Source organism: Humulus lupulus, chromosome 9 (genome assembly GCF_963169125.1).
Source record: "Humulus lupulus chromosome 9, drHumLupu1.1, whole genome shotgun sequence".
NCBI lineage: Eukaryota > Viridiplantae > Streptophyta > Magnoliopsida > Rosales > Cannabaceae > Humulus > Humulus lupulus.
In genome coordinates, this window is record NC_084801.1 from 46,109,949 (window position 1) to 46,119,143 (window position 9,195).

The following is a 9,195-nucleotide window of genomic DNA, read 5'->3' on the forward strand; positions in this document are numbered from 1 at the left end:
TAAACTTTCCCTTTCTTGTGATTTGTGGATTATTTACATTCCTTATTTAACTTTATTTGATTATAAAGGGAAGAAATATCTTGCAAATATTCAGTACTTACTCAAAATCATTACTGGAATATTTGACATTATATTTTCGTGCAGCTCAAGAATTGAAATTTAGGAAACTGAATCTTTAATGTTATTAATTGTTTTTTCTATTTTGAGCATGTTTTCGATCCGACACAGGTCTGAGTTGTCTCCACCAAAATCGTATCTGTCGGATCAGCATCTTCTAAAAAAGGCAATTCTTCATCAATCAAGAATATCTTCAATTATTATTGCCTTTATTAGGAGATTCTTTCTCAGCCTCAGTGAGAAAAAGTGAACTCTTAGATTCATAATTTGTGAGTGTATTGTAATGTTTGTGAGAGTTCCTTATTTGTATTCAAGATCATAGTATTCACGTGATCTTGTAGAAATATAAGTGTTTAGATTTTGTGGTGAGTTGATACCACGTTCATGAGTGAATACACATTGTAATTTGAACACAACTTTTATAGTCTTTGGGAGAAGATTTTTACAAGCCTTGCGTCAAGAGGATGCAATCACTCGCTGGACATTGAAGGGAGTTCAAGTGGTTGAGCGTTTCAATCAAGATCAGATTAGTGAAGAGAAGTACAACAAAGTTGCGGAAAATCTCAAGAGGGAGTCTTGTTTTGTTTAAGTCAATATTTTGTACTTGTGATTCTTTATTAATTGGTTTTATTCTCTGGGCGTGGCCCCAAGGAGTAGGTTATCCGAAAGGGTTTCTGAACCTTGTAAAACTTCGTTGTGTTCTTTATTGTTTTGCACTGTCTTTTTATTGTGTTCAGTTTCTGTCGTGACAAGTTCGGATTCTGTCCCGACAAAACTGCAATCTATTTAAACAGTTAATTACCATTCTGCACTTTAATTAATTCACATGGTTTAATTAATTTGGTAATTACTAAAAACAAAATTTCAGTTATGAACATAAAATAAAAGATTGAAAATAAAACTATTTAAGAGAATAAAAACAAACCAATTATGATTTTGAAAATAAATTGTAAAAGGAAGATTATTAAGATACTAGAATCCACAAAATGTAAGTTTAATAATACTTATTAGTATATTAATTCCCAAGTTTTAGTGATAGTTAAAATAAGTCAAACTATCATTTTCCAAATAGATTTATACCTTTAAGAACAAATTATTTCTAAAAAGATAGGATTTTTCTTCACTTTTCAAAAAGAATAATTTCAAAGTATTTAATGTGAATCAACCTAATGAAACAAAAAAAAATCAAACAGCATTATGTAAGGCAAAACATAATATTTTTGTTCTAAGCATGGATGTGTACAATTTAATGACACATCTTACACAAAGAATATTATATTTTTGCAAAATGAAGAACAAAGTGCATATTATCTAACAATCCAAAATATAGGATATTGAAGATGAAAGACATATATGAAGAAGAAAAATCCATAAACTTTGTTGCATCAGAAGGGAAATCAATATACAACATAAATATTATCTAGTTACAAAGTTGCTTCATCATGATCTTAATAACCTTGTGAAAAAGATTAGAAGCACATAACTAGAATAGAAATTACAAAATAAATGAAATACATACTTGAAAATGCTCTTGAAAAACCCAAAATGGAAGAGAGAATGGAAGAGTGGAAATGGTAGAAAGAAGATGGTAACTCCCTAAAAATTAAGCACACCAAAAATGGTCTTCAAAACCCTTATTTATAGCCAAAATGAGATTATTAAAATAATTAATTTAAATTACTTAAATTGATTAGATTAATTAAACTAATAATAAAATGGCAAGGAGGGGTAAATTGTAGGAGTGATGATGATTTTGGGTAAAATGTTGTAGAAAAGTTGGGTAAAAATGTAGCATTTTCAGACCAAAGTGCAAAGGGGACAAAAGGATATTGGGATCAATAAAAATGGCATGGAGGCTGTTGGCTGGCTGCTGTGGGCAGGCCCAGGCGTGGGCTTCTTGGAGGAGTTGGGCCGACTGAGTTGCTAAAGGCTTGTGCCAGGAGGCAGGCCCACGTTTGGAGCAGCAGGGAAGAGGCGTGGTGCGGCTGGAGGAAACTTTTGGCATCAGCTGAAGGAAATGCTGAACGTGGGATTGTTGGGGGCATGTGGGCCGGCTAGGAGGGGAAGCTTGGCTGGCTGGCCGTGTGGGCGTGGAAAGCCCAATCTGTGGTTAGGCTTGGAGAGGCAGGTGGTTTGGTAGGAGAAAAATGCCACATTCCTTAGCTTTTTTCACAAAATGCCACTCTTTATAACCATTTTTATTGCTTTTCAAGAGCAAAGAAAATACAACAAATTCCCTATAAAACAAACATAAATTAAATTAAAACTAAATATTTTCAATAATAAAATATACAATAAAAGTTCCATGAAAATATTAATTAAAACTTAATTTACTTTAACATTTAAGCTCAAAATTGCATCTTTTTACTCCTAACTTAACAATATTAATTTCAAATAATTAAACTACAACATATTATAATAAAATATCTATAAAAACATATAAAATCCTAAAAATTACAATAAGACTAATAAATTATAAATTACTTAAAATCTTAATAAGTTACTTGAAAACTCAAAGACTAAGTAACAATTAGCATAAAAAATGTGGTAAAATAACTCTATTTTGTAGAGTTATCAGTGGTAGAGTACTAATGGGGAATGGTGTTTCTTGCAGGGTAATTGGTCTAGAAAAGGTGGAAATTCGACATTTCAATGGAGAGGTGAAAGTGCTCAATAATGTGAGACACATACCCGAGCTGAGAAGGAATTTAATATCCTTGGGAGCTCTTGAAGAAGAAGGATATGGCTACAAATATTTGAATGGGAGCCTAAAGATCACAAAAGGATCTTTACTAATCATGAAAGGAAAGAGAGTCAATGGACTGTATGTGCTAGAAGGAGAAACTGTAGCCATTGCTGAAACATCTGTTGTTAAGACTCATTAAATTGAGATGCATCCGTGGCACCAGTGGATGGGACATATCAGTGAGTAGGGGCTGAGAGAGCTTCACAAACAAGGAAGCCTAGACAAGTTGAAGACCTGTGCATTACCTTTCTGTGAAGCATGTGTATTTGGAAAGCAACATAAAATTAAATTCACTGCACCAAAGCACAATGCCAAAGGAGTCTTGGAGTACATTCACTCGGATTTATGGGGGCCTAGCAAAATACCAACACACTCAAGTATTCATTACTTTCTATCTATAGTAGATGATTATTCTATTTGTGTTTGGGTATATTTACTTAGGACTAAAGATGAATGTCTAGAAAAATTTAAAGTATGGAAATATCAGGTGGAAAATCAAACAAACTCTAGAATTAAGACTCTTAGAACTGATAATGGCTTAGAATTTATAAACCATGAGTTTGACATGTTGTGCAGTGATTATGGTATCACTAGACATAGGACATTAGTTAGTACTCCAGAACAGAATGGAGTTGCTGAGAGGATGAATTGTACTCTACTGAATAAGGTTAGGTGTATGTTAGTAAGTTTAGGGTTGACTAAAGGGGAGAAGCACTTGCTACTGCATGCTATTTGATAAATAGGAGTCCTAACATATTTATAGATTTGAAAAGTCCATATGAAATGTGGTCTGGAAAAGCCCAAGCTTGAAACATTTGAGAGTTTTTGGTTGTCCAGCATATGCACACCAATCCAATGATAAACTAGGCACTAGATCTGTCAAGGAAATTTTTCTTGGTTACCCTATAGGAACTAAAGGTTATAGACTTTGTGATAATCAAAATGGTAAGCCTAAAATTATAATTTCAAGAAATGTTATCTTCAATGAGCATGATTTTCCTCACTTGAAAGCCGAGATTGGTAGTGTTTCAAATGATGCAGGTGGAACAAGTAAAAGGAACATAGCTGAGTTTGAAGTTAAGTTGAGAAACTTTGAAGGAAATACTCAATCTACAGCTGATATGAATGACCAAAGTGAATCTGAAACTGAGCTAGATGCAACAGAACAATAACCTGATCTATCTGAGTATCAACTGGCAAGAGATTGAGAAAGAAGAGTTATACAACCTTCAGCAAGATATGCTGAAGCTGACTTAATGGCTTATGCAATTGCATTAGTGCAGCAAACTGACACACCAGAACCCAACAGTGCTGAAGAGGCTCTCTCAGGGAAGAACAAGGCTGAATGGAGTCAAGCAATGAAGGAAGAAATGGATTCATTGAGCAAAAACAGAACATGGGATTTAGTTGCAAAACCGAAAGGTCAGAAAGTGATTTCATGTAAATAGATTTTCAAGGTGAAGGAAGGTCTGAGTAAAGATGAGCTTTTGAGGTTCAAAGCAAGACTCGTCGTAAAGGGGTTTACACAAGTGGAAGGAATCGATTACAATGAGGTGTTCTCACTTGTAGTAAAGTATACGACTATAAGATTGATGCTATCTCTTGCAGTACAACAAAATTTAGAAGTAGAACAACTTGATGTCAAGACTGCCTTCTTAAATGGTTTTATAGAGGTGGACATTTATATGCATCAACCACCTGGTTTTTAGGTGGAATCAAGCAACAAAGACATGGTCTGTAAGCTTAGAAGGTCACTGTATGGACTTAAACATTCACCACGACAATGGAATAAGAGATTCGACACCTATGTTCAAGACATTGGATTTGTTAGATCAAAGTTTGATCATTGCCTATACTACAAAAATCTTGAGCAATCTACATCAGTTTTACCCTTACTATATGTAGATGATATGCTCATTATGGGGAAGACAAAACAGTGATAAAAGGCATCAAAGACAAGCTGAAAGATGAATTTGAAATGAAGGAGCTCGGTCAAGTCCAAAAGATACTTGGGATAGAAGTGACAAGGAACAGAAAAGATGGGATTTTGAATCTTAAACAAGCAAGTTATATTAAGAGGGAACTTCAGAGATTCAACATGCAGGATTCAAAGAGTGTTTCAGTACCTCTATGAGGACAATTTGTACTTTAAAAAGATCAAAGTCCAAAGACTATCGAGGAGACAAAGGAGGTGGCAAAAGTCCAGTATGCTATGGCACTAGGGTGTTTAATGTACATCATGGTCAGCACTAGACCAGACATAGCACATACTCTAAGCATTCTTAACAGGTTTATGTCCAACTCCGGATTAGAGCATTGGAATGCTCTTAAGTGGTTACTTAGATATCTAAAGGGAACTACTGAGATAGGACTGAGATACAAGCAGGTGGATCAGAAAGTTACACTTGAAGGTTTTGTAGATGCAGACTATGCAGCAAGTAAGGATACAAGGAGGTCAACTACTTCAGATGTATTCACAACAAATGGAGATTGCATATGTTGGAAGTCCCAACTACAGTCAGTGGTGTCACTATCAACAACTGAAGCTGAGTTCATGCCCACCACCGAAGCATTCAAAGAGGCAATATGGTTACAAGGAATGCTACAAGAATTGAAGATGATGAAAGGTAAAGCTAAAATATACTCAAATAGTCAATCTTCAATTCACCTCTGTAAAAATCCAGTATACCACGAAAAGAGCAAACACATTGACATTCGTTTGTTTTGGATAAGAGGAAGATGTGATATTATTGGACAAGATTGATACTGAGGATAATCCAGCTGATATAGGAAATAATGTGCTACCTATGAACAAGTTTAAGCCATGCTCAACCTTGGTAACTAATGCTGGAACTCTAGGATCACTATCTCTACAAGTGGAATTTTGTTACTACACTTAAGTTGTGATTTGAAGAATCTAGGTGGAATTTGTGGGAGTAGTTTCTCCAAATCCCAACTAATTCTGTTAATGGGTTGTTTGGTTCACAACTGTCATAACAACCTCATTAACATAAGTGTTATTTCAGTCCTTGGTCTATAAAAGGACATCTTGACTCCACTTGTGAAACAGGGAGAAAAATACAGTGAAGAGCAAAACACAAATGAAACGAGAGAAAATTCAGATGAAACAACAGAATAGCCATATTAGAAGAGAGCTCAAGTGTGGAAATCAAGATTGAGTATTGAGAAAGGTTGTGAGAGCTGGGTTTGGGAAACTGTATTGAGAAGCACAACTGTTGGGAAAGTGCTTGCTCAGGGATTGAGAGGAAAACACCTGTGTGATTGAGTGTTTAGAGAGTTTGATCCAAGATTGTTCCAAGAAGTTCCATTGAAGTATTGTACTCATTTCCCTGATTGAATAAAGAAGAGATAGTGGTTCCTAAAACTGGATTAGGTTCAAGATCACACTGATCTTGTTCTGAACCAGTATATATACTTGTGTTAATTTATGCTTTCATATTTTTTGTTTTCTAACTATTTGATAATTAGGCTTACTGATGTATGTTCTTAGATTCATCTCTAGTTTACTGAGATTCATCTGAGGTTCTTGAACTGAGAAATTTATCCTCATTTGCAACACTAAGCTATATTGAAATTGAGAGTAATAAAATGCTAATGAAAAATAAATCAACCAATAGAAGCTGGGAAATCATTCATAGAAGAAATTCAAAGATTCTTTCTCAAATTTGAATCTTTTTTCTAGGACACAAGAAGAGAGAGATAAGAGAAAGATATAGATAAACCTTGATTGAGCAAAATGCTCAAGAGAATGGAGATGTTGAGGCTGAGATTAGTGTAGAATCATTGGAGCCAAAGCACTTTGTAAGGTAGAACTTCATTTTTGTTCTCCCCTTTGCTCTTCGTTTGTTTTATGAGAATATTGAAAACACATTTAAGTTGTTTTCTGACTTTTCTATTTTTTATAATTTAGTTTTTAAAAGTTATTTTTAGAAAATAAAACCAAACACTATAACTTGTTCTTTAAAAGAAACTTGTTCTGTAAAAACAATTTTTTATTTGTTTTTTAGAACAAAAAATTGCTTTTAAGTTATGAACCAAACAGGCTCTTATGTTGCTCTTTTATTGATACAAATGTTCCAAATATTTCGCTCTCAATAAACAATACAATTATCACATATTCCTCCTTAAAAAGCCTAGCTTGTATTTATACATTCCTTTAAATAGCACTAACCTACCTACTGAATAAACTGAATAAAACATTTGAGAGAGACTAAGGATAGCCCTATTAACAAGCTAGTTAGCAAATTTATTGGGCTACTTGGTGGGAAGCTATCCCATTTGGATCCAATTTGGGATAAAATTAGCAAATGAAAGATTAAATAGATGGAAGAAGTATGATATATGATCTTACTACAAATTTCCTTATCTTTCTAAAATAGTGGGAAGGAGGGAGGGAGGGATAGAAGAATGATGTTGGAGAAAATTTATGTGTGGCTCAAGTTTCAGAATAGACACAAGAGAAAAAAAACTGAGAAGAGAGCTCTGATTTCAGGTTGAAGAAGTTTGTCAAGAACTGTTTCAGGAGATTTCGGCTCAGAAGATTCCTAGGAGAGTTGAGTGAATCTTTGTATGAGTGTGTGAGGAAATCTTTGTACTGTAAGGGGTTCCTTCTTGAGTGAAAAATCAGAGTGTTTTGAGAGAGATTAGCTTGGTGATCCACTGGTTTTCTTGTACAGAAAAGATTGGTGTATTCTGATCAATTTGAAGTTGTTGTAACCTTGGTGAAACAATTGAAAGATCAATAAAACCCTTGGGGAAAGCTGGATGTAGGTATTTTGTTAGCCGAACCTGGATAAGATTTGGTGTTCTTCTTCCTTTATTACTCTTATTTGTTTAACATATGTTTTGCACTTAATATTGATGAAAGATTTGTTCTGTTTTTGGACTTAATTTTAAGATAATATAAACTTAGAACTGATATTGGTTTAGCTTTGATCTTCACCTTAAATTCTGTTTTTCTGCCCACATACTATAGTGTCAGTGGCTCGTAATGCCTGAATATATCACTCCTTTAAATGAGTATGTTATGAGTATATCGTAAATATGATAATACGATATTAATATCATGATATAAATTATACAACCATATCATACGGTTTACTGTAAATACACAATTGATTTTGATAACATGTAAAATTCACTTGTATAGTTTTATGGTATTACGATAATAATCATATTATAACGTGTGTTATAATATCCTGGTATAGTTTATTGAACACTTGTTTAAAGGGGTGACTAGCTATGTGTATTTATTTTATAGTAACTTAGTGGTTACTATCAGATATGGTTATCAAAATTGTATTATCAATATGTTTATTGATGCAAAATGAGGGTCAAAATTTGATACTGATCATATGGGCCACTAGCTATCAGTACATATCACATATGTAAAAATCACGGTATAAATAACATTGTCAACATTTTATGTGACAATGTTACTTAGTCATAACCACTGGTCCATATCATCATGTGAATAACACCCAGTGAACTTCAACATACGACGAAAATATAATATGATGTTATCATATTAACGGTTACCACATATGCAACCAAATTTATATGTCATTAATTTTTAATATGAACTAACTAGTTCATTACAAATGTGATCATTACGTTATTATGATCATATAACCCACGTATATGGTGATAACTTAATAATAACCACTATTATAATAAAACTATATAATAGTTTTGGACCATCCCTTTCTGATTTTGTTTGTAATTTATTATATAGTAGATTGTAAGCATAGTAAACTTTACCAACCTTATACTTTATAGTTATAATTGACATAGTCTGAGGTCATACTGTCCATACATTCTAACCATGTACTTATATATCCCACAAGTCACTACAAGAAAAAACAGTATTCATAACACTTAAAAAGTGCTATCTGGGACTATTGATAGCACTTCTGAAAATGCTAACGTAGCCCATGTTATTAAAAGTCCAGTCTTTTCTATAACATTTTTTGAATGTTATGTTCGGTGTTATCTTAAACTATTCAATAACACATTTTTAGGTGCTATAATATTCAAATAATAACATTTAGATAGAGTTTTTGATTATAAATTTGAAGTTTAATCTTGTATTTTTTTCATAGCACTTTTCAACTGTTACATTTGATTATTTTGATAACATTTTTAGTTTGTTATATTATATAAACCATAACGATTTTTTACGCTTATAATATGCTTTTAAATCATAACATATAGTAATAAAATTTTAAATTTTATTTTGATAAGTATACTTATATGGTTTTTTTTTTTAATTAAAAGATTTTCATTATTGTATTTTGATAAAAATATTCAAA